Source organism: Leopardus geoffroyi, chromosome D4 (genome assembly GCF_018350155.1).
Source record: "Leopardus geoffroyi isolate Oge1 chromosome D4, O.geoffroyi_Oge1_pat1.0, whole genome shotgun sequence".
NCBI lineage: Eukaryota > Metazoa > Chordata > Mammalia > Carnivora > Felidae > Leopardus > Leopardus geoffroyi.
The window spans coordinates 72,938,635-72,966,091 of record NC_059342.1 but is presented as its reverse complement, the minus strand read 5'-3'; the positions used below and the strand labels follow the sequence as shown (position 1 = coordinate 72,966,091).

Sequence of the window (27,457 nt, the reverse complement as noted above, 5' to 3'; positions counted from 1 at the left end):
CCAGTTATCAATTTTTTCTTTTATGGTACATGCTTTTTGCATCTTATTTAAAAAAATCGTGCTTATTCCAAAGTAATGGAAGATCTATTTCTTCCGAGGACTTTAGTTTTACTTTTCACATTTCGATCTGCCATCCACTAAACAGCCACCTGTACGTTCTAGATAAAAATTAAGATTAATTTTTTTCAATATGGACCATGATTCATTTGATTTTAGTAAATTAATAAATTTTGACCAGGCAATACAGTAGGTACACTACCTAAAAGTTACATATGGGTATAGAGTGAAAGTAAGTCACCCTTCCATCCCATCTCCTTGTTTCCCTCTGCATGGCAACCAGTATTACCAATCTATTGGGTATAATTTTTGAGATTTTTTCTATGCACACTTATTTTTTGTCTTTCAAGTAGGGGGGTGGAATATACTCTACATCCTATTCTACACTCTGCTTTTTACCATTATGGTGTATTAAAGATAGCTCCATACCACTGCATACATATTTGCCCCAATCTAATAGCTGTAAACTTCTTCTATGGATACACCATAATACATTTATCTAATCTCCTAATTCTCTATTGATGGACATTTGAATTATTTCTATCCTTTTGCTATTGCAAACAATGCTACAATGGGTATCCTTGTATACATGACATTCCCCATATATGAGTGAGTATATACACAGAATTAATTTCCAAAGTGGAAATGCTATATTGCTTTGCCCTATATGTATATATGTTGTATCAATTTATACTTCCATAAGGTATAAGAACGATGGTTTAATCACACCTTCCTAGATATAATGTATTATCAAACTTCTTAATCTTTGCTTATTTAATTGGCTAAAATATATTAAGGTTTTATTTTGCATTTCTTTTATGATAAATAAGATTGAATATTTCTTTCAAATACTTATTAGCCCCTTATATTTTTTCATTTTCTTTCTGTGGATTTTTTTTGGCCTCTGATCATTTTCTTTTTTTATACTGACTTATAGGAGCTACAGATACATTTAGGACTTTTCATTTATATTTAGTCTTTTTTTATATTTAGTCTTAATATTTATTATATTATTTACTTAATGTTATCATTATTATATTTAGCTCTTTGTGTTACATATAATGATGTGTATGTGGATAAAGATATACTTTTTTTTAGTTCGCCTTTGTATTTGTGACTATTACACACTTATGGTATTGAACTTACCTCTGTTAAATGTTTTTTATATTTCGTGGTATACTTAGAGATGTTTTCCCCACTATGAAGCCATAAAACAGTTCTCTTATGTTTTCTTCTAAAACATTTTTATTTCATTTTCCATTTTCATTTTATTTCATTAAAATTTCATTTTTACTCTTTAAATATTTAATTGCCTGAATTTATTTTGGTGTAAAAAGTAGGCGCCAACTTGGTATTTTTGTAGATAGTCATCCTACTGTTAATAATAGCGGTGACAGTGGCTCATTATTCACATAACTGGACCTTTAAAACTTTTTTTTTTTTGCAGCAAATTCCTGTATTTGTTGTAGGACGTCACTATTTATTAGAAGTCTATCATGTCTTTTAAACTATTGAAGTATTTTTATTAGAATTAGTTTGGTTGGTTAGTGACTTGATTACAAAGTTGCATAGGCTTTGAATAGTCTCTCCCAAAAGTGGTCATTTAAAAAAAATTTTTTTTATGTTTATTTATTTTTGAAGGAGAGATAGGCAGAGCATGAGTGGGGGAAGAGCAGAGAGAGCGGGAGACACCGAATCCGAAGCTGAGCTGTCAACACAGAGCCCGAAGTGGAGGTTGAACCCACAAACTGTGAGATCATGACCAGAGCCGAAGTCGGATGCTCAACCCACTGAGCCACCCAGGAGCCCCAAGCTCTGTCATTTTTTAGTGTGCCATTTGCAAAATGATTTTTAGAAATGCATATATTCTTTGATGACAATAACATCTGCATAAGATATCATTGGGTTTTGGTTTGTGATCCACTTTTAGAGTCAACACTGAGTTTATCTCATTTCTTTGTTTTAATATTAGTTGTATTTATTTTGCATACTACACATTAATGTATAGACTTTTTCCCAGTTTTATTGAGAAATAATTGACATATATCACTGTGTAAGTTTATACATTACAGCATAATGTTTTGAATTACATATATTGTGAAATGATTATCACAATAGGTTTAGTTAAAATCCATCACCTCATATGGATACAATAAAAAGAAAAGAAATTTCTCCTCATGGTGAGAACTTTTAGGATCTACTCTCTTAATTTTCTCATTTCTATTTGTTTCATTTAATCTTAGTTCTTGTGATCATAATATATGCCAGGATCTGTTTTGACTATTGTATCAGGGCTCTTGCTCAGCTCCTCTTTTTCTTGGCTGAACCGTCTTCCTTGTGTTGGCTTCATCCACAAGCAGGATAACAACAGCCAGAGGTGGAAAAGTGACCGTCTATTCCAGTCATCTCCTTTTAGGAGTAAAGAAAACCTCTTCCAGTTTATGTTCTCTTGTTAATTTTTCTAGTGGTTATCATTATTTTGATAACTCTGCATATCACAAATCCTCTATTTTTATACAACATATATTGATACCCCACTACAAGCAATGTCAAAATTAATATGCCATATACTTACATTTCTTCCTCCAACTAATCATTTTCAATTTTATTATTTTTCTTGGTCCTTATAATTGTTAGCTTTTATTCTACCGTTTAGTTTAGTTCTTCTAGTGTTACCTTTATACCTTCAATCTGAATACCCTACTACCTGAATTGGTAGCTTTAAGTAATATCTTTTGAATCTTCGTTTATACTATTTCCCACATTCTCTCTCCTGTGCCCTCCCATTTTTGAAAAATTATACACTTCTACATTGTTGTGGCTTATGATACTTACTATAAGTATTTATAAAATAATTGATACAATTGTTTTTAATAATAATTTCTATATTTTGTTCTCAATTTTGCAATTAAATATACAGAATCAATGCTTACCACCAGTGTTTTGCCAGTCTCCTTCAGTTAAAGTTTGTCCTCTAATAGCTTAATCAGAAAGTATTTATGAAAATGATATTTTCCTGAGGTCTTGAATTTTTTAGTATGTCTTTAAGCTTTTATTGTCTTTATAACTGAACAACATGAACAACAGTTTGACTAGGTACAAGACTCTCCACTCATACTCCCCACCCTCCCACACACCCTGGACAATAGCAGCATTGCTCAAGTATTGTGTAGAATTCATTGCTAGCATAGAAAAGTCAATGGTCAGCATAGTCTTTCTCCCTTATAGGTCTCTTGATTGCTTTTTTGGGCAGGGGTCTGCCCAAATAATATTTAATGATTATTTCTTTATCTGTGAAGGGCAGTAAGGTTACTAGGCTATATCTCAGTGCTGATCATTGTACACCCATCTTTTTTCTGGTACACAGTGTGCCCTTTCAAGCCATAAATTCAAGTATATCTCCACTGCCTTATCACACTGGCAGACCACCTCCCACAAAGATGGCAAGTGTATTTGTGTTTCTTGACTCAGTCCTGCCTCCTCTGCTATTCTCTGGTGTCAAACAGGGCCCAGGGAAGCTCTCAAGACCAACCCAAACACCCCCATACCAGTTCTCCAAAAGTGACTGTTAATTTTACTGCTCAGCATGTATCATCCTAGGTGGAAAACAGTTCTCACACCTCCATCTGAGATCTACCGTCACGTGTCTCGTGGTGTCATGTTCAAATCCCCAACCGATCACTGCATCTGGCAGTCTTTCTTTGTATACTGTGGTTCTAGCAGAAGACTTATAGTTTAATTTAAGAGAATGTTTGTTTCTGTTTCTTATTTTGAAGTTATTTTATTTTATTTTATTTTATTTTAATTTTTTTTCAACGTTTATTTATTTTTGGGACAGAGAGAGACAGAGCATGAACGGGGGAGGGGCAGAGAGAGAGGGAGACACAGAATCGGAAACAGGCTCCAGGCTCTGAGCCATCAGCCCAGAGCCTGACGCGGGGCTCGAACTCACGGACCGCGAGATTGTGACCTGGCTGAAGTCGGACGCTTAACCGACTGCGCCACCCAGGCGCCCCTTGAAGTTATTTTAAAAAGAAGCTGGAATTCAGATCCAGTTCTTTACATATGAACGAGATTGCTGCAACTTTTAGTCCCTAACCTGGTGCCTAGCACTTAACAGGGATCCCATAAATGTTCACTGAATGCATTCTCATCACATGAAATCTACTCCGTGAAGAAGAGTTACATTCCTGAAGATTTTGTCATTCATCAAAAACTCAGTAGCCGAATTTTATTAAATTTTGTTTGAATGTATGTGGTAAAAAATAGAACTTGGATTCTAAGTAGTTCTATTTTTTATCTAATACTAATGATAAACAAAATTGTTTTCAACACAAACGAAGATTCTGTAAAGATCACTTCCAATTTTCATAAGTGTTCATATCATTCAGCAGGCAAGCTGAATGAGTCATTGTTACTGATGGAAAAAAAAAGCATGCATTGAGATGAACAAAATGGTCTTATTATATATAGGAAGTTGTGATTAAATAGCAAACTTTAAAAATCATTATTTAAAAATTTAAAAACCCCAAAGGCCTAGAAAACGGAATGAAGACAAGGTAGCAGCCAAAAACATAGAAGTACAAATTATTGTTTTCTAAGCAGATCAGGTATTTAACAATTAGAGATACAGTTTTGCAGACGGTGAGTGAGTAGGCATCAGAATCATGTTCCCTACGGCTCCCATGAACCTAATGTACCTAAAAGCCACGAATCATTATATGTGCCCAGACCTAAAACGTAGCTTTGGCTCTGTTCCCACAAACCTGCTCTTCTATCTAATCAGTGCCTCCACCACTCACTTACCATTTGCCCAAGCTTGAAATCTGAGCACCAGCCTTGACACTGCTGTCCCTTTCTTCTACAGCTAATCCATCAATCCCTGCTGAACCACCTCACTCATTCAAGCACACTTAATGAGTGACTGAAACATGTTAGGAATTAAATAAATAGGCTCATTCTACAGGGATGAGTATAATGGTAACAGTCCCTACTTTTGTGGAATTTACCACAGAGTGAGTGAACACAGATAATAACACAAATAAGGTAACCTTAGACAAACCAACACAAATACTATGAAGAAAAATAACAGAGTATTGTGAGAAAGAATAAATGACCAACTTAAGGATGGATGTTCCAGGAAGGACTCTCTAAGAAGACTTTTTAGTTGAGACCTAAAAATGAGCAGCCAGTTACATAAACTATAGAAGGAGGAAGAGCAGAGGGAACAGCACTTGAGAAGTTCCTGCAATGGAAATTAAGTTTGAGAAACTGAAAGACTCTCAGTGTGCCTGGAGCAATAAAAAGGGAGAGTGATACTAGGAGAGGTCTGAAAGCCCATGGGGGTCAGATCACACCAGGCCTTGTAGGTCTTATTAATGACTTTGTATTCTGTCTTAAGAAAACTAGTTGGTCAGAAAACTACATGGTCAGGTTTGCACTGCCCTCTTATGATACAAAACTATCTATAGGTTTGCAGACCTATCTCTTCTCATGCAAAGAACTCTACCTTGTATAACTAGGGCTGAGTTCACATTTGAATGACCTGGTGCAAAACACTCCCAGACAGTGAAATGATGCCTAAACTACCTCTGTGGAAGGTCAGAGCCAGAAAAAACAAGAGGAATATCCAAGTCAACCATCACCTCACCTTTCCCCCTCACTCTACCCCTCAAAAAGAAAGAAAGGTATTAAGAGTTTGTAAAAACTGTGGGACAGAGATTTGAGCTAATCTTACTGAGATCTTAAAGGACCAAGAGACACCAGGTGACAAATGGATTATGCTTCCATTATCCTGCCCTATTATTTTATTCCATCTTACTCACACCTCTCTGTTAGGTTGTGACCTCCTTGAGGAGAAAGGAATGCTTAGCACAGAAAAAAAATTTTTTTCTTTAAAGATTTTAAGTAATCTCTACACCCAACATGGGGTTCGAACCTACAAACCCAAGGTCAAGTGTTGCACACTCCACTGACTGAGTCAGCAAGGCACCCGAGTCTTAGTAAAATTTTTAAGCAATGGTTTTTCTATACTTATTTATATAGTCTTTATGCCCCATTAATTACATTATTTTTCATGTATTTATCATCTCTGAATCCTGAATACCCAGCATATGTTCCAGCACTCCAGAGCTACCCAAAGTATGAAGACTGAATGAATAAATATAAGAACTATCAAAATTTTTAAATTTATTTTAAAGATCTTATTTTTAAGTAATCTCCACACGCATCATGGGGCTCAAACTCACAACCCCGAGATTAAAAGTCACATGCTTCGTTGACTGAGCCAGCCAGGTGCCCAAAAGAATTTTAAACCTACGTATCCTACACATATATTTTTCTTTTCTTTTATCTTTTTGAGAGAGAGACAGGGCACAAGTGAGCGAGGGACAGGGAGAGAGAGAGAAGTGGGGCTTGTGCTCACTCAGAAGTGGGGCTTGAGCTCATCTGATGTGGGTCTTGAGCTCATGAACCATGAGATCATGACCTGAGCACAAGTCAGATGCTTAACGGCTGAGACACCCAGGAGCCCCCTACACATATATTTCTAATGACTGAATGTGTCAAGCTCTGACTGGAGGATGGTAGGAAAGGGAGAACTTCTGGACATGGGTGGCTTTCAGAAATGCATTTTTAAAATGTCTGCCTTTCCTCCATACCTTTAATTTATATAAGTTCCCTTCTACCCATACTGTACCCTGCTGGGCTACTGTATTAGGGATCTTTGCTGTCACTAGTATGCAAGTAGTTTTTGTTTTTAAGTAGGCTTTGGTTTTAAGTAGGGAGAGTGAATAAACTCTTCAGGTAGAAGGTATGGGTGACCTTCGTTCTTTGAATGAATGTGGTCCCTTACTTCTTGCCTGTACCATACACAACAGCCATCTAACACTTATCACTTAAACTCACTCTAAGCTTTTCAAAAGGAGAAGCCATACTATAAAACCTAGTACAGTGAAATGGGCCCTCTATAAATGTAGCCAAGAGATGGAAAAGTTTTAGGTTACTGTCTTCCAAGAGATCTGTGACCTGGAACGGGGCCCGAGAGAGAGCCTCAGCAGAGGCACAGGAACTCCTACAAAGAACCTGAGTAAAGTTTTTATATACACAGCCTTTCTGTACTTATTTACATAGTCTTCATGCCCCATTAATCCAATTATTTCCTCCCTTGTTAGGAGATGGCATGGAAAAACACATAATTAGTGCAGTATCTTGTGTTCTCATTTAATTTGAGGAGATTTATGTTCAATTTAAATTCAGATCCATTTCCTTCTATTGCTGTAGCATTCAATTTAACAAAAAAGAAGCTTAGCTATCACATTCTTTTTGTGATTTTATTAAAGCGATACATCTGAAGCAATAAGAAACATTTCAATATTTAACTTATTATTTTCATTTGAATATTTTATCTTTTCATTTGATAGAGAAATGATGTTCAAATTCTTTTTATAAACCAGTGAATGATAAGTCTACAAGCTTATTAAATAAGAATGTATTTTTAAGTTTGAAAAATAAAAAAGTAAAAAGAAATCTGGCGAGTAGATTTATATTTATGAGACTACAGTTGGGATTAATATAAATCTACATTTGTGAGTACCCCCCTGCCCCCTCCCTAGCATTTCAAGAAGTCCTGTGGTGGTAGAGTCAAAGGCAAGTCCCTGATGGTTATGTAGATTATATCACAGCTAGAAGAGATGACTAACACACGTAAAATTAATTAAAATGACCATACAGGGCACAGTGCGATTAGGCACTGTGTTTATGGCATGGCCTCCTGGTCCTATAGGAATTCAGAAACAAAAGAGAAGTCAAATAGAGCTTAAGATATGTTGTAGCTCTGTTCCATGGGGGAAAGGGTACCATTTGGTTAAGAAGAACAGGAGGGTAGAGCACTGCAGGAAGAAACTGCATATGCAAAGGGAATGATATGAGAGGGAGTCTGGCTTCTGATCATAAGGACAGTAAAACACTGATCCTGGTATGAAGGTGGGAGAAGGGTTAGAGTGGGGAATATAAAGCTTAAACAGTGGGAGAGCCACATGAAGTGCTTTATATAGTAATTATAAATATATACACCAGGAGAGGAAACAATATGCTAAGTGCAAAGAACCTCCAAATGCCAAACATTTGAAGAAACTGCCTTTTAAAAATAAATCAACAACCCATTTCTCTACTTCTGACATTCTTTATTCCCCTTGTGCTCTTATTTTCTTCTGTACACCTGTCACCATCTGACATACCACATATTTACTTGATACCTTGCTTAGCATCTGTCTGTCTCCAGTGGGCTGTGAGCTCTGTAAGAGCTGGGACTTTGCTACTTTACTCACAGGATCTGGAAAAGCACTTGAGAAGTAGTAGCATTCAATAAACATTTTTTGACTGAATTAACACCAAAGCTAAAAGGAAAGTTACTGAGATAACAGTATGTGTAATTATACAATCTACTTTAGACCAACACTACTGACTGCATTTAAGAACAAAAGTCAATGGTATAAAATTAAATTTGGGGGCTCACAATCAGAATCTCATAGTCACCTTATCCTTCATTAAGCCTCTTCAGAGAGTCTGTTGTGGTCAAGGCAGGTGGTATGATCATCTGCAATAACTATACGAAATGGCTCATTACAAAGACACTGGAAACTTTTCCCAGGGCTAGTCCCTTTGGATAAAAGGACCTATCACATAAGGAGGGACTGGCTGGCTCAGTCAGTAAAGCATCTCACTCTTGATCTCAGGGTCTCAGGGTCAAGCCCACTTTGGGCATAGAGCTCACTAAAAAACAAACAAACAAGCAAACAAACAAACAAACAAGACCTATCACACAAATTGCTACAAGACAGTATCTTTATATTACCATCAGGATAAGAAAAAAAATAATACTTTAACAGAAGTCCATATGAGAATTAACATGTCCATAAAATCAAGATAACTCCCTCCCCCTAGTCCTGACCCTCACTTTAAAAGAGATTATACTGACATGATGATGTTTGCTTTAGGTACTTACTTCTACATATGTATTCCTTTGAAAGAAATTAAATTTTCTTAGAATTCTTTCATATGCTCAAGGAAAATAATCTTGGTATTAAAATGTAATACCAACTAGGGTAATTAGTTGGTATTTAGGAAATAGTTGGTAATTAGGAAATAGGCCAACTTTATTTGTCAAAGGGTTACAAAAATCATATTTGCCAACATTCATATTTCATTTTTGAAAACAGCAATAGCTCCTAACTCCTGTAATTTATTTAAAAAAAAGAATACTGTGGGGTACCTGGATGGCTCAGTCGGTTAAACAGCCAACTTTGGCTCAGGTCATGATCTCATGGTTCGTGAGTTTGAGCCTCGCATTGGGCTCTGTGCTGACAGCTCAGAACCTGGAGCCTACTTCGGATTCTTTGTCTCCCTCTCTCTCTGCCTTCCTCTGCTCATGCTCGCTCGCTCTCTCTCTCTCTCTCTCAAAATAAATAAACATTAAAAACATAAAAATAAAAAAAGGAATAGTGAACTATATTTACTTTAAAAGTGGAAAAAAGGGGGGCGCCTGGGTGGCGCAGTCGGTTAAGCGTCCGACTTCAGCCAGGTCACGATCTCGCGGTCCTTGAGTTCGAGCCCCGCGTCAGGCTCTGGGCTGATGGCTCAGAGCCTGGAGCCTGTTTCCGATTCTGTGTCTCCCTCTCTCTCTGCCCCTCCCCCGTTCATGCTCTGTCTCTCTCTGTCCCCCCAAAAAATAAATAAATGTTGAAAAAAAAAAATTAAAAAAAAAAAAAAGTGGAAAAAAGGGGCACCTGGCTGGTTCAGCCAGTGGAACACATGACTCTTGATCTCAGGGTTGTGAGTTTGAGCCCCACACTGGTTGTAGAGATTACTTAAAAATAAAATCTTCAAAAAAAAAAAAAAGGTGGAAAATAAATTGAGATAACCTAATAACTACCATAAAATGTATTAAAAGTTACTGTCTTCTTTCTCCTTTGATTTTTATGCTTTCTCCTAGAACCTTCAAACACAGGCTATTTTGTAGGATTGTTAACATCACTAGTTGAAGCCAGACTTGTATGTTATTATAGCTATCTGACCAACAAACTATTTTAAAGCTCAGTTAATCTTTTCCAATAGTGAGAGTAAAACACATTTCTTACATACATATTCAAAAGCTTGATAATTTAGAATTAACAGTATGAGTCAGTTTGGTATGATTTTGATAGTATTTTTCACTGAAGCAGAAATCACTTAAACATTGGTCATCTGTTCATTTCTCTCAGTTATATGTTATGTGACTCTAGAGCTTCTGGAAAATTTTCTCCTTAAAAAAATTTAGAAATAAAATACATTACAAAAATACCAGCACTTATTAAGCAAGTACAGGCAAAAAAAGAAAGAAAGAAGGGGGAAAAAATCCCACCTTTTTTTCATCCCTATTCACTGTTGTCTCTCTCTTTACAAATTAAATCAGGCTAAGGAAATGTGTGCATTGGATGGTGGAGTAAGATATTGTACACGTAAAGGAGACCAGGCACTGACCTTGCAAATCCTCCCAACAAGGAATTAAATGAATGGCTCATAGCATGCAGGAGTCTACATTTTTAACAAGTTCTCAGATGATTTAATATAGGTGTGGTCCAACAGGCCATGCTTTGAGAAACAGCGCCTCCTCTCCATCTTCCCCTAAAAGGCCTAGAATATCTTCCTTCAAGTGAACCTCAGCCTAAGCCTGGCTTCAATTGCAGCACTTGCCTCCCTGCTGGGACAGCAGATTTTCTGATCTGAAAATTTTTATTTCCCTGGCAAAACAGTGGCTTCTTAAATAAATCATAAATGCTTAAGTGATTTCTGCTTCTGTGAAAAATACTACCAAAAATCATTATAGATAACTAGTATTATTACTTGACAAAATAACGAAGGAGTTGAAGAATTATTTCCCTCTGAAATCCACTGGATTCAAACTTCGTCTTTTGTAACTTTTGTGAAATTATTAAATTCAACACTGTTTCCCTAATTGCCAAAAATAATGTTTCAAATCTAATCTTATTTGGTCCCTTTCAAGGCACTTGATATGGGCAGTGTAGCAACTCATTTATGGCTGCAGGACTGCCAGTAAGAATGGCTGGGTTTGAGTCCCAGCTCTACTGCTAACCAGCTACGTGAACTCGTGTTAGTAAGTCTTTTAACTTGAGTTTCAGTTTCGACAACTGTAAAATGGGTGTAATAACTGTACCTATCTCTTAAGAGTTGTATTAAAATTATTTGACTAAGAGAAAAACAAACCACTTAGCTCAGCATTGGGTACATAAATCATCTAGTTCAACTCTTTAAAAACATCACTGCTTAGAAGTGTGTTCCACCCGGGCCTGGGTGGCTCAATTAGCTAAGCGTCTGACTTTGGCTCAGGTCATGATTTCATAGCTCTTGAGTTCAAGCCCCACGTTGGGCTCTGTGATGACAGCTCAGAACCTGGAGCCTGCTTCAGATTCTGTGTCTCCCTCTCTCTCTGCCCCAGCCCTGCTTGTACTTTGTCTCTGTCTCTCAAAAATGAATAAACGTAACAAAAAAAAAAAAAAAAAAGAAAGAAAAGGAGAAGAAATGTATTCCAACCTAGTAAATCTTATTTCACTAGTTTCTCCTCTACTGATGCTTTAATTTGTAGCTAATATTTAATTCTCCCAAGTTATATCACCAGTGTTAGGCATTTGTGTATAAGTGAACATATTCTGTCACAGACATATGTAAGCAATCAGAATTAATATCTGTATCTAAAACAGCTCTTAGGACACCTTCCATTCCACATCACTTAGAATCCTGTGATGTGACAAGCTTCCTGTCTCACTGAAGAAGAGACATTCTGTGACTATGACTTCAGTACAGCACTAAACAAGGGTAAAACCATAGAATTCTCTAAAAACTCTGCTTCCTTGCATTAAGAAAATTAAGATTTCTCCTCAATTGCTCCTTCACCTCAAAAAGAGCTGTAGTATTGCAGGTGTGACCTAAGAAGTCTTGGGGTCAGCACAGCTAGCTAGGGACAGCTGTAGGCTAGCCACATTTGCTCAAAAGGGAGTTAATTCAAACAGGCTTCACATATAGAGGACAAGCAACATTCAGTGACAACTAAGACAACACAAAAAGACAAAAAGGAGACCAGATGACACAAGTGAAAAAAAACTAGACGAAACTTTTCAAATCTCGAACTTAATTTCAAGTCACAGAAAAGAAATTAAGCATTTCAAAGGCAAAAAAAGAGTAAAACAAGAGAATAAATATTGTACTATATTAATCACAATAAGGACCCCTTTTGTCTTGGCCAAAATATATTCTTAAATCAACTGTAGAATGTGGCTGCATTTTCAGGCTTAGCAGCATGAAACCCACATGACTGTAATTAACGTAATAAATCATGTTGTGGAATTTTCTACAGAATCTGACAGTACTCACTGATATATTGTTTATTAGAGACTGCAGAGATTTCTCCTCCACTTTTTTTTATTACACTGCCAGAGACACTGAATCAAGAGGACCTTCTGATGGGTCTGAAATACCTGCAACTGGTGTAATACATAAAATATATAGTGAGCTGCTGCCTTCAGACTTTCATATACAAAACATCATATACAATTTCCCAAAAGAACCTTATTTTTGAGTTCTTACTTTCCTGGACTTAAGGCAGTTGTAGCAGAGACAGGGATTCATTACTGATGTGACATTTCCATTTTCAATTTTTTTTTTTTAAATGTTTGTTTACTTTTGAGAGAAAGAGCAAGTGGGGGAGGGGTAGAGACGGAGACAGAGAATCCAAATCAGGCTCCGCCCTGTCAGCAGACTCCAGTGTGGGGCTTGAACCCACAAACTGTGAGATTATGACCTGAGCTGAAGTCGGAGCCCTAACCAACTGAACCACCCTGGTGCTCCCCATTTTCTAGTTTCGATCATGAAGTCACAGCTTTACACATGTGGCTTTCCTTTTCAGGTTAGTCTGTGATGACTCCATTAGTACACAACACATAATACTGTTTAACAGGCATTATTTAATCAGCCTATGTATGTTCTTTCATGATTTTTAAGTAAAATTTTATTGGATATTAAATCATTTTCAAAAGTAAAAATTACTCCTTGCACAGTTCAGAAATTCAGCCATGACTGCATTTAACCTTGGTGAGTTCAAATATCCTTAAATATGCTTTGCTTAAATCCAGAAATATCGAAGTTTAAAAAACAGATGACTTAAAGAGTATTCACATGAGGAAAAGGTTATTTTATGTATATTTCCCCTAATAAAAATAATTTTATTAGTTTTATTATGAAAGTAGTACTTTAAAAAATTTTTTAATGTTTATTTTTGAGACAGAGAGAGAGACAGAATTCGAGCGGGGGGGGGGGGGGGAGGGGCAGAGAGAGAGGGAGACACAGAATCTGAAGCAGGCTCCAGGCTCTGAGCTGTCAGCACGGAGCCTGACACAAGGCTCGAACCCATGAACCATGAGATCATGACCTGAGCCGAAGCTGCATGCTTAACTGACTCAGCCACCCAGATGCCCCAGTAGTACATGTTTAATATAAATAAATGTATAGAGAAGACAGAAAAACTGCCCATAAATCCATCATCCAAAGGTGGCCACAGTATATATTTTGGTGTATATCCTTCTGACTTAAAATTTTAATTACAACTATTCCTCTTCAATTACCAAGAGTTTAGTCCATTCCACTTTAACTATAGACTTCAGTGTCCTTTTGTGATGTATTTTTATTTTTCTCTGGAAATACTGCTGTGTCTTATGTTCAAGAGGGAAACTACTATTAATACAGTAATGCCTGGTTAAGTTACTATTTCTGACATATTCCCTTTGATCATTTGAAATTAGAGGTTTTAAGACTTGAAAAAGAATTTGATATTGGATTTATTACCCATTGATGATATACAAATTCCCTGTGTCTATTCTTGCCTCTATTCAAACTCCATACAGCAGCATGAGTTTTCCCAAAAGAAAGCGGAAAGTTACCTCTTTTTTCTTTCTAGAAATTTTAGTATTTGCATTATTTACTTTTTAACACTCAACAAAAAATACATTCAGCACCTCAACACAGTAGGCATTGTTTTAGGCATGTCTGTATATGTCTCCTCAACTGTTAAACTTTATTATCCCCTTCTTATGGAGACAATTAGATAATAAAAGCAGATGGGAGACTGGGACTAGAAAAGGAAGAGTAAAAGTAGAAGTTTTGGCAATGAAGTTTTTGGAGAAATAAAACTGAATGAAAGTTGGTGTACATCCTAAAAGGACATCTAAGTGCTAAGAGGGAGGGCTGCTGAAACATGCAAGAGAAGCATCACCATGGCCAGTGACTCTGGTGGTTAACAGCGTGAACCAGACTAACTAGGTCAGAATCCCGGCTCTCCTAGCCTCTTACTGTATGACCTCCAGCAAGTTCAACTTTTCTTGCCTTAGTTTCTTCATCTGTAAAATAGTTAATTATAGTCCTGACTTCACAGAGCTGTGAGAACAGAGTTACCACAAGCAATTAGTGAGATAATAAGCACCCTATAAGTATTGGCTATTTTTATTGCTATTCTGCATGTAGTAATCAAAGAGCTAACAACATATGACCCTGCCTATGAAGAAAAATAATCACCATTTGTTAATAGCTTATCAGTACCTCAGTCAGAAGTGAGTGTCTGAAAAGCACTTTTCATGAGTTTGTGAAAATTCTATGGTTTCAGTGACCCCAAAACAAACAAAGCATGTTACATTAGGTAACATCAGATGAATTTAAGAAATGAAATACTATACACAATAGAAACAGTTATAAAAAATTTTGATTGGAAACCAGGTCTTTCTTTACATTTACATTCAATTTACAGGACTGCATATCTTAATTAGTAAGGCTCAAAATGTGAAGGCATCTTTTACTGAAAATGAATAATAAAGTAAAAAACACAAAGATATTATTAACCAACTTGAAACAAAAGATGTATGGCACATAATGCATAGGAAAACAGATAACACATAAAAATAGAAATGCAGAAAACCCTAATAAATTATCTTTTTTTTTTCTGAGTTAGTCTATTAATATTCATTAAATTCCACCCAAGAAGTAATAATTTAATGGATAGGAGAATGCTAATTTCTCTAATTGGGTCAGTGGGTAAAAACAAAACATAGTTTTGAAAACTTCATTATAAAATAAAAACTAAATTATTTTTTCTACATGGATTAGCTTTCTATTACCCATTTATAAGTATGGGCAAAACAGGCAAAGTTTTTTTCTTACTGATGAGATAGCTGCTTTTCATTACACAGAATAATAATTTAGCAGCAGTTATTGCAACAGTATAAAGGTATAAAACATTAGTGATCTGTAACATAAATCTTAACATACTCCAGAGACTAAAAATATTATGTAAAATATAATTTCAGGCATTATTTTTAAGGAATATGTACCAAACACTAAAGTCAAATTCACAGCAACAGCACATTCTTGGATTATAAGGATTCTTTTTTTCTGCTAAATGAAGTTAACAGGTAGAAAATTAAGTAACACTGATTTTTTTTTTTTTTTTTTTAAGTTTCTAGGGGTGGGAGTGGTTTCAGTAAGATGTCTGAAGACATCCGTTACTCATATCACCCCTGTCAACAATAATTTGATATCCACTCAAGGACAAAAGTGGCTTTCTGGGAGTTTTGGAACTGGGTAGGAGATTGTGAAACCCTACCCTAACTGTTTTGAGAAGGCAAGCTCACACCCAGGTGGCTGACTCACCAATCATGGTCCAGACTTCAGATCCTTGAACAGCTCCATACCCCTGAGAACTATAGCCCCATGTGGCTTCAGTTCTGTCACCAGCACCATATGCCAAGGGACCCAGGAGGAGTCATGCCCACATGCACTGGGTAATAGGCATACAGACCTCGGTTCAGGATGTGGACCCTAAGTGGCCTGTAAAGCATGTCCATTCTCTTCTTGGCTGTGGTCTGGAGCCCCTGGAGGTAAGCCCTCCAAATTCTTTCAGGCTGTAGATTCTGAAAGGGCCCTGTAACCAGGGCCATGCTGCTTCTAGCTGTAGCCTGAAAACAGTCCTGCTGACACAGGGACCTGGCAGGAGACACTCCCATCTGTGTGGCCAGAAATTCCAAAACAGTCCTATACTTGGAGTTTGCCAGCAGTCCTACAGGTCCAAGGACCTAGTACCTAGTAGGAGATACTAATGTTGGCAACCCTGAAGATCCTGAAAGGGCCAGTATATGGCTCTAACCCTCTCACAGCCACAGTCTGCCAGCGGTCCTGAGAGTCCAGGACCCCAGCAGGACATAATCCCATCTGCAAACCCAGAGATTCAGAAAGGGCCCAATACTCAGCTCCAGCTTCTCAGCCAGTCCATGACTAGTACCGCTGGCCAAGGGAATCTGTGGGAAATACCCCTGTCGGCACCCCCACAGATCCTGAAAGGAACCTATAATCAGGTCTAGCTCCTTTAGCCACACAGGGAATGATGCAGCCTACCTAGGGACCTGGCAAGAGACACACCCATGTGTGCCTCCAGAGCCAGGTCTGCAGACCTCAATCTTGGCTGTGGAACCAGAAACAGTGCTGCCAATCAGTTACAGCCTTTTCTAGGCCATGGTCCAGGGCCAGTCCTACCAATCCAAGGACTCTTCCAGTGACCACTTAGGATCATTTTCAGGGGCCTGGTGGGAGCCACAACCGTCTGTACACCCAGTTAATAGGGTCACTGTCTGAAGACCTAACCGTGGATCCTAAAATGGACCTTTGTCCCAGCACTACCCTACCAAGCAAGGTACTGGAGACAGTCCTGTCCACCCAGGGACCGGGTAAGATCCACACCCACCTGAGCCACTGGTAACAAGAATACCAACTGCAACCCAACTGTAACCCAGGAACAGCCTCCTAACTGTCCAGCCCAGCATGACTGTGATTCCAGAGGTAATCCTATCAGCCCAGTGAACAGGAAAAGACCTTTACCTGCTAAAACCAGTCTGTAAAAACTGGAAGAGGTGTTACTTCAAATGTATAGACAACAATGCAAGGCTACAGGATCAGGAAGAACCAGGCAAACATGACAAAGAAATTAATAAAGGAACCAAAGGAAACTAATCAAGCTCCCATAACTGATCTCAAAAAAATGGAGATCTAGCTCTTTTTTTCGTGGTGCCTCGGAAGCAGTAGGCTGCTTCAGGATGAAGCTGAACACCTCTTGCCCAGCTACTGGCTGCCAGGAACTCATTGAAGTGGACGATGAATGCAAACTTCATACCTTTTATGAGAAGTATATGGCTACAGAAGTTGGCATTGATGCTCTGGGTGAGGAATGGAAGGGTTATGTGGTCCGAATCAGTGGTGGCAATGACAAACAAGGTTTCCCCATGAAGCAGTGTCCTGATCCATGGCCATGTCTGCCTGCTACTGAGTCAAAGGTATTCCTGCTACAGACCAAGGAGAACTGGAGGAAAAAAGTGTGAATCTGTTTGGGGTTACATTGTGGATGCCAATCTCAGTGTTCTCCACTTGATCACTGTAAAAAAGGGGGAAGAAGGATATTCCTGGACTCAGTGACACTACTGTGCCTCGTTACCTGGGGCCCAAAAGAGCTAGCAGAATCCACAAACTTTTCGATCTCTCTAAAGAAGATGATGTCCACTAGCATGTTGTGAGAAAGACCCTAAACAAAGAAGGTAAGAAACCTAGAATCAAAGCACCCAAGACTCAGTGTCTTGTTACTCCATGTGTCCTCCAACACAAAGGTCAGCATACTGCTTTGAAGAAACAGTGTACTAAGAAAAATAAGGAAGAGGCTTCAGAATATGTTAAACTTTTGGCCAAGAGATTGAAGGAGGCCAAAGAAAACACCAGGAACAGATTGCCAAGAGACAGAGGGTGTCTTCTCCGAGAACTTCTACCTCTATGTCTGAGTCCAATCAAAAATGAGATTTTTCTAAGAGTAACAACTAAGATCAGACATAAAAACAAAAACAAAAACATAAACGGAAATCTATAATCTGCAGGACAAAACATTCAAGATAATCATCTTAAAGAAACTCAACAAGGGGTGCCTGGGGGGCTCAGTCAATTAAGAATCCAACTTCAGCTCAGGTCACGATCTCACGGTCTGTGAGTTCGGGCTCACAGTGCTGACAGCTCAGAGCCTGGAGCCTGCTTAGGTTTCAGTGTCTCCCTCTCTCTCTGCTCCCTCACTCATGCTCTCTCTCTCAAAAATAAACATTAAAACATTTTTAAAAACAAAACTCAACAAAATGTAAGAGAACACAAACCAGGGAAACAAAGTATGAATAAAAGGAAAAGTTTAATAAAGAAACAGAAACCATGAAAAAGAACCAATCAGAAATCCAGGAGCTGAAGAATGCAATAACAAAAGTGAAAAGTTCAATACAGAGCATCCAACACACTTGATCATGCAGAAGAATCAGTGACCTTGACAGATTATTTGATATTAGTCAATTAGAAGAATAAAAAGAAAACAATGAAAAAAAAAATCCTATGTGAATTATGGGATGCCATCAAGTGAATGAACATTTGCATTGTGGGAGTTCCAGAAGGAAGAGAGAGAGAACAGGGCAGAAAGCTTACTTAAAGAAATATTAGTTGATGGGGCAGTTGGGTGGCTCAGTCAGTTGAACATCCGACTTTGGCTCAGGTTATGATCTCACAGTCTGTGGGTTTAAGACCCGTGTTGGGCTCTGTGCTGACAGTTCAGAGCCTGGAGCCTGCTTCAGATTCGGTGTCTCTCCCTCTCTCTGCTCCCCTCCCCCACCTCAAAAATAAGTAAACGTTAAAAAAAAGATATTTAAAGAAATATTAGTTGAAAATTTCCATCTTGGGAGCTATATGGTCATCCAGATACAGAAAGCTCAAAGGACTCCAAGTAAGATCAACCCAAAGACTATTCCAAGATTATAATCAAAATGATAAAAGTCAAAGAATTTTTAAAGCAACGAGACAAACTATTTTTAATAGTTCCCAGGTGACCACACATGGAGTCATGAGGGACTAGAACACACAAGGGCTGCATCCAAGGTGGAGGCCAATCACTCTGTTGAAACCCTCTGAGGCTCTAGGCTTAGGGACAACTGACAAGGGAATGTGGCAGTGAGAAGTAGAAAGAGAAGTTGAAAACTGGGCTCCCTAACCTCTCACTGCTCCACCCTCATCCTTTTCCAAAACATAAAACAGACAAAACTTTGCTAAGGAAATTGAACCCAATCATGTGGGAAGGCATGGCCTGTAGCATGGGTGCTGGTGCCTGAGACTCATCTTTGGAGGCCTGCGGACCAAGCACCAGCTCTCTATCCACTCCCTATAACCGAGTCCTGCCAATCAATACATCTCACATACTTTTCACTCCAGAAAAGGCCCAAAGTAAGCAAATCTATTTACACAACCACAGAAGAAACCAACACCAGATTCCTGTCCTGTGTTCTTAAATGTGAACTATTTGACTAGGCATCAGAAGAAAACTGGCAGCAATAAAGAGATGGAAAAAAAAAAAAAAAAGAACAGAAATAATTTAAGGATAGAAGATAATTTTTTAAAAACTTTTAATCAAAATTCTGAGAGATTTGAGAGATTACTATAATTACAATCCCTGTGAAAGGAACAATTACTAAAGAAAAAATTTTTTAATTCTTACTAGAGGAAAGGAATTTTCAGCAACTTAAAAACTCAAAAGTTTACTTCCCACCTATCCATTCTTGGGAAATTATTTGATGGACTCTAGTAAAATGAGGGGAAAAAAGGGACACGTGAAAGCTAGGAAACAGAGGATGAAACCTAGAGAATCCTCAGGGTGGGAGGGTTATCTCAGGCTTGTTAAATCGGTTAGTCCAAACTGCAGCAGGAAGACGGAATGGAAAATGGAAATCTTGGGAGGACCATACAGATATGATAACAGCACACCGTTCTTCTGTCAAGAAATGATACCAAAACTTTTAGGAAAACACACAAACCCCCCCAAACTAGAATAATGTATTTCATTGATTGTAAGATGCACTTCTACATTTTATTTTTTTTTTTTTTCAACGTTTATTTATTTTTGGGACAGAGAGAGACAGAGCATGAACGGGGGAGGGGCAGAGAGAGAGGGAGACACAGAATCGGAAACAGGCTCCAGGCTCTGAGCCATCAGCCCAGAGCCCGACGCGGGGCTCAAACTCACGGACCGCGAGATCGTGACCTGGCTGAAGTCGGACGCTTAACCGACTGCGCCACCCAGGCGCCCCGCACTTCTACATTTTAATATCTCTGAAATTTGTCTCACAATTCCTGGGAACTATAGTTTAATTCGTAGCATGCTTTTTCTTTCATCGTGGAATATAAAATAATGGTACATTTTTACAACCAATGACATTTCAGATGCAACAAATACAGTAATAATAATAATAATATGGGGACATACTTAAGTAAGCCCTTTTCATTGGTTAGGTCATTTATCCATACAAGAACCCTTAGGAACATCCTCTTTTCAGTGTCCCAGAGGTGGTGAAATTCATCAGGATGAAAAGAGATTCAAGTTTAGAACACTAATAACTATGAATAGTTTTTACGCTGTCAAAATAACATAAATGGTACTATTGGTTTTTAATGTTGAAAACTCAACTTAAGGATAAAGCAGGAAAAGACTCCGTCATGGCCACCAAAGACGATGAAAAAATATTGACAACTTTGTCAGGTTAAGAAGATGGTTAGAAGGGAGATGAGAACAGTTGAAGGAAGGACAGAGACACTAGTATCTTCAGTCTTAGGTTGAGTAAGCCTATTTATTTCCTTTTTCATTATTTTTATTCTTCTATTGGGTATTTGCATATTTTAATTGCCTAAAAATAAAAGACTGAAAGGTTAATGGAAATGAGTTAAATTCTCATCATTTGTAATAAGGAGTCTGTAGAGATTTTCTCAAGCTGATAATCAAGAGACAGAAGTATAAACAATTTGTTTAGAATTTGGAAAGAACTGAAAATAGAATTGGCTCAAATGAAGTTTCTTGAAGAGTGGGATTTATGAGGTGATGAGCTTTGAGGTGAGAGACTGTTAATGTTAAACAATATTATCTTACTGATTGCCACGTACATGTATTACCTTGATAAGAATGCAGAAAATTGAAAAAGGTAAGAAAATTGTTTTGCCTAAAAAAGCAATCCTGCAGCTATTAGGGCAGTACTGAAGATTCAGCTATGTGTATCATAACTGAAGACAAATAAGCTAACTAAGGCATATCAATCATTAAATCAGATTTACTTGATGATAACTTTGATCACTCTTCTCAACTAAAATAAAGCTTAAAATCACCTTGTAGCCATGTAAGCATAATTTATTGCTTTTATTACATTATATATATGTACTTCTTGTGGTTCTAATACACTCTTGGCAACACAAGCCATCAGTTACATAAATGAGATCTAGACTGAAAGAGAAGTTATTGCTGGGCCTACGATGCAGGGGATCACCTGCACTCTGCCCATACCTGTTGAGACCCAAGATGGTCAAGCGCAAAATCTGTAAGGAGAGATCGAAGGCTGCTGCTTCCCTGAGGAAAACAAATAAGGAAGATGTTTCAATCCCGGGACACTGAAGTAAAGACTTCAGTGTTCTGACACTGACCTCTCTGCTGAGAAGTCATACATTATTTCATCTCTTTAGACTACAAGGAATTGATACCAAGACTAGAAAACCAAGATCTATGCCTCTTTGATTCTGAACTTCCTAGCAGCCTTAGTCAAATCTAAATTCACTGAAAGGAAATTACATGCTGAGGTTTATAGTTATTTGCTAGTCTGCTGTATTTGGGTACATTTTGCATATTTGGAAGTCTCAGTTATATCTGGATGAACACTAAATAAATAATAGAGCTCTTATTTCATTGGTATAATAAAAAGTGCCTTTAGTTTAGAGAAATAAAAAGCCAATTGGGAAGATTTTCTTGTGAAATATGAAGACAAATGACATTTTAAAAGTATGTGTAAGCACTAGAGAAAAGCTGATAAAAGTATTTCTCAGAACATTATGCATTTGCACAATAGAAAGCAATTAGGTTGATTTTTTATTTTGCCTTTTGAAAAACTAGTAAATAATTATACTTTTAATTCTTAAAGATAGGTCACTAGTTGATTGCAAAAATAAGCAATATTACAATTTTAATATAACTAGGCTCATGCTATGTTTAGCTAAGTATAAAGTATTTCAAATAAGTGATGTGGAGTGGGTTGTCTGTAGCCTCTGCACTTTTAATTTCCAGCTAAAACTCACCTTTCACTTACCATAGTGGCTTAATTGTTCATTTAACCACATATCATCCTAGAAACAGCCTTCATAAATGTATTATCTAAAGGCAACTGATTTAATCTTACAAAGTCATTTAAACTTGAATAGCATCTTGGTTCAGAAAATATTTTCAACTTTTTTCTCCTAATTGAGGATGTTTTGAAAGGGCAAGTATATGTCTCTCTCCCATTAGACTGTAGGCAGTATGACAAAGGGAACCGTGTTTTTGTCCTGAATGTTGGTGTACTAGTGGTACCCAAATTGAACTTGGCAATTTGTAGCCTTCCAATGGATATTTGTCAAATGAATGAATGAAATGAATGTCACAGCATGCTTCAGAACTCCAAACACTGTTTTACCCTACTCTCAGAGAATTATGCCTTCACTATAGATATTTGGGTTCTGAAAACCTTTTGGTGTTACCCAAAATAGTGCTGTGCCTTCAGAGAGAGAATATGAGGGTAGCAACAGAGATCTCAAGAGGCCAAATACTCAAGAGTAATCAAGGTCTGTACTTTTTAACTCCTGAAGCACCAACCTCTGTCTCTCTCCTCCTCTCCAATGTCTGTATTGTTGTCTCATGAGCACTTTACTGCCATCTCCCATTGGAATCACCATAACACCCTATAAAACAGCTCTTGTGTCCCAGTCTCTACTTTCCCACTGCTATTAGTATGATCTTCTAAGACAATGAATTATGCCCCTCTGCTCTGCATGTAGGACATTCGTGACATCACAGGTACAGCCCTTCATGGGAGGCTCCAACCTCCAGCAGCAACTCTCCTGACCCCTTGGAAATTACTTCTCAGCCACACTCAAATCCATGCTTCCCTAAGTAATCTGCAAAATGTTTATGCCCGAATGTCTGCTCATTTGTTCTGTTTACCTGAAATACTCTTTCCTGTGTACCGTAAGGCTGAGTAAACTGCTCCTCATGTGTGTTCCACTACATTTCATATACCTCTTTCTATACACTTGGAATTGAAGTTGTTGCTTTACTGGCCTCCTTCTCTAAACAATGCTATTGTGGGGCTTGGGAATCTGACATTCATCTTTGTATTTTCATCACTTCTGTCATATAGTTGATCTTAAAAAAATGTTTGATAAATTCAAGTGCAAGTGACTTGGCCAGATGCTTAGCAGAAAAAGAGACTAAAACACATGTCTCCTGTCTCCCTGAATCCTTCTATTTAAACCCTGGGTCCTTTCAGAAATGATTCTCAGAGAAAATAAATCATATCTTTAAGATGTACTCTGGCAGTCTAAACTTTGGGTAAGTGATAGGCATGACCTGAAAATGAAAAAAGGAGAAGAAGGAGCATTTGGAGGTTTAGGCTATACCTATACCAAGACAAGCAGAGGTAGGTACATAGCAGTGACTCAATGTTAACTAAGAAGTTAACAAGCACAAGACCAAGTTTCTCCCACTGTAACTAAGCAAATCACCTAGTTTCTTTGTGCCTCATTTCTCATCAGTAAAATAATGGAAACAACCTCTTTCTTCATGGAACCCAGGCAGTATTATTTTGGAAATAAAAGTGCTAATAGATAATAGAGAACATTTGGGGGTATTTTTTGGTTGTTTTTTACATATTATAGCAGAGGAAGTTAAAAAAATTCCCCATGACAGCGTCCCATTATAATCATAGGAGGGAAGCCACAGTGTTGAAATTTGTAAGACTAATCCCCAAATTCTTTGTCTATAAACAAGTACACCAGAAGATAATGTTAAGTAAAATTTGCTTTCTTACACACACAAAAAAAACCCTTCTATATTCAGTAATAACAATGTCATAATGCCCTCATCTCATAAATATTCCACAATTTTACTTATTTTCATAATCTATATTTATTTAAAAAATGTTTTTAATATGAAATTGTCAAGTTGGTTTCCATACAACACCCAGTGCTCATCCCAACAGGTGCCTCCTCAATACCCATCACCCACCCCTCCCACCCCCCATCAACCCTCAGTTTATTCTCAGTTTTTAAGAGTCTCTTATGGTTTGCCTCCCTCCATCTCTAACTTTTTTTTTTTCTTCTTCCCCTCCCCCATGGGTTTCTGTTAAGTTTCTCAGGATCCACATAGGAGTGAAAACATATGGTATCCGTCTTTCTCTGTATTAAAAAGTAATCATGTTTGGGGCACCTGGGTGGCTCAGTTGGTTTAGTGGCCAACTTCAACTCAGGTCGTGATCTTGTGGTTCAAGCCCCGCATCAGGCTCTGTGCTGACAGCTCAGAGCCTGGAGCCTGCTTTGCTGCCCCTCCCTGACTGATGCTCTGTCTCTCTCAAAAATAAACATTAAAAAAAAATAATAAAAATAAAAATAAACCAACAAAAAGTAATCCTGTTTTAGAGGCGCCTGTTGGCTCAACTGGTTAAGCTGATTTTGACTCATGACCTGATTTTGACTCAGGTCATGATCTCTTAGTTCAGGAGACGGAGCTCCGTGTTGGGTTCCGCGCTAATGGCGTGGAGCCTGCTTGGGATTCTCTCTCTCCCTCACTTTCTGTCCCTTCCCTACTCATGCTCTCTCTCTCAAAATAAATAAACATTTTTTTTTTAAAAAGTAACCATGTTTTAAAAAAAGTAACCACGTTTGAAATATACAGAAAAGTATACAGAATAATGCTAAAGTATGCTGACCTTGAATCAGAGGGCTTTGTATGGATTAATGTAATCCTTGTATCAACCCTATAGAAAAATACGTTATTTTCTTCATTTTACAGATGAAAAAATGAAACCACAGAGAAGTTAACTAACTTGCCAAACTCACCCAGAAAAGGAGTGGCAGAGCTGGAATATGAATCCAGGCAGTTGTGTGTCTGGATATCCACAATTAAGCACTGCACTTGTGTTGCCTCTTATGTAACACAATTCATGTTCCTGTCATTCAGATTTAATACATGTTATTATTTTGTCATATTTTTTACATGTTTTTAAAAGAAAATGTTACAGATATAGTTCATTTCCCATCCCCCTTCCTCCTCAAAGGCAACCATTATCATTTGTGGTATCTCCTTTCATGTTTCATAATTAACTGTATGTGAGGGGCTGTGCATAAGAACAATATATTTTGGTATTTGGGTTTTTTAAAAAAGGTATGGTACTCTATTATTCTGCAACTGTATCTTCAAGATTTATCTACATTAGTAAATGTAGATCTGACTGATGCACATATTCCATTGAAAAATATAATTTAGGGGCGCCTGGGTGGCTCATCGGTTGAGCATCCAACTTCGGCTCAGGTCATTATCTCACAGCTCGTGAGTTTGAGCCCCTCATTGGGCTCTGTGCTGACAGCTCGGAACCTGCAGCCTGCTTCAGATTCTGTGCCTCCCTCTCTCTCTGTCCCAACCCACTCGCATTCTGTGTCTCTCAAAAATAAATAATAGTCAAAAAAAATTAAAAATTATATATACAATTTATTTCTCTCTTGATAGACACTGACATTGTCAAACATTTTTTTTAACTTGTTATCACAAAGTTGCAAGGTACACTCCTGTACATCCATCCCTCCCTCTTTCTCTTTGTCTCTCTATCTATGGATATTTCTCTAGGGCAAATACCTAGATATTGAATTCCTAGGTTGGATGCTATGCATATCTTTAATTTTATTAAATATTACAAACTGTTCTCCAAAATGGTTGTACTAATTTATATTCCCACAACCATGTTCCCATTTTTCCATACTTTCAACAACACTTCGGATAGTTAATAATTTTTGCCTTTCTGTACCTCGTTGTTGTCTTGTGTCCCTTTGATTACCAGTGACGTTGAGCATTTTTCATGTTTACTAACTAAATGGGTTTCCTCTTATTAGAAGTGTTTCTTCAGTTCCTTTTTTCATTTCCCTACTGGATTATTTGACCTTTTTCCTACTGATTTGTGGCAGTTCTTTATATATATTATCTGTATGAATATTTTTGGTTATGCACATTAAACTCATCTCACAGATGGTTGCTTGTCTTTTAACTTTGTTTATGATATCCCTTGTGTCAGCTAAGACTTTTACTTTAAGACTTTTACCTTAAAGCTGTTAGCATTTCCAATCTTTTCCTTTATGGTTTGTGTCTTTTTTGTGCCATGTTTTAAAAATTCTTCCTAACATCAAGGCTATTTTGCAGGATTTCCTTTAGACAGTTTTAAGTTTATAATTCCACATTTAGATCTTTAAATGAAATTTATTTTCATGTCTGATGTAAGGTGAGGACCCAATTTTATTTTGTTCCACATACGTGACCAAATGTCCAATACTATTCACTGACTGGTCCACCCTTTTCCCACTAATCTGAGATGCCATCTCTTTCACATACAGTTCCTATTTATGTGTAGGTGGGTTTCTAGGCTCTCTATCCTGTTCTACTGCTCTACTTGTCTATCTTTATGTCAGATCATTCCATTTTAATTATTATAGCTTTATAATAAGATGTATGTAAGTTATATACTGTAAGTTATAATGAGTTTTCTGCCTTAGTAAAACTGTCTTTGTAAAAACCTAAATACTTTGAAAAGACATGAAAATACTGTCATTTTTTTTTTAACAGAATGATCCCCACACATACCTCCCCTATTGCCAGTGTAGAAAATAAAACTAGAAATTACTAATTTAAAACCAAGTCTTTTCTCTTTTCAAAGAACTACACTGCAGGAAGGAAGGAGGGGAGTGCTTACCAGCCAGGAGCTAAAGACCACCAACCCCAGATCCTTAAAACATTATTTTTTTAATTTTTTTTTTTCCAACGTTTATTTATTTTTGGGACAGAGAGAGACAGAGCATGAACGGGGGAGGGGCAGAGAGAGAGGGAGACACAGAATCGGAAACAGGCTCCAGGCTCCGAGCCATCAGCCCAGAGCCCGACGCGGGGCTCGAACTCACGGACCGTGAGATCGTGACCTGGCTGAAGTCGGACGCTTAACCGACTGCGCCACCCAGGCGCCCCAAAACTCATTATTATAAGCTTTCTACTATGCATGATAAAACCTAAGACAACCCCCACCACTCCACTCTGAGAACTGCCCTTTCATCAGTTGGGGAGGAAGGGCTTTCCAACACCTAGGTAGAGGAGAAGTGATCCTATGACACTCAAGTAGGAAAATCAAGAGCTGGTGATCTTCAA

General features: G+C 37.7%; 1 protein-coding gene and 1 pseudogene across 3 annotated transcripts in view; one reads left to right on the top strand and one right to left on the bottom strand.

Annotated features, from left to right (window-relative positions):
* KIAA1958 (KIAA1958 ortholog) overlaps positions 1 to 27,457 on the bottom strand; it is a 161,355-nt gene that overhangs the window by 53,180 nt on the left and 80,718 nt on the right. The gene's annotated exons all lie outside the window — the stretch shown is intronic.
* LOC123593257 lies at positions 17,016 to 18,184 on the top strand (annotated as a pseudogene).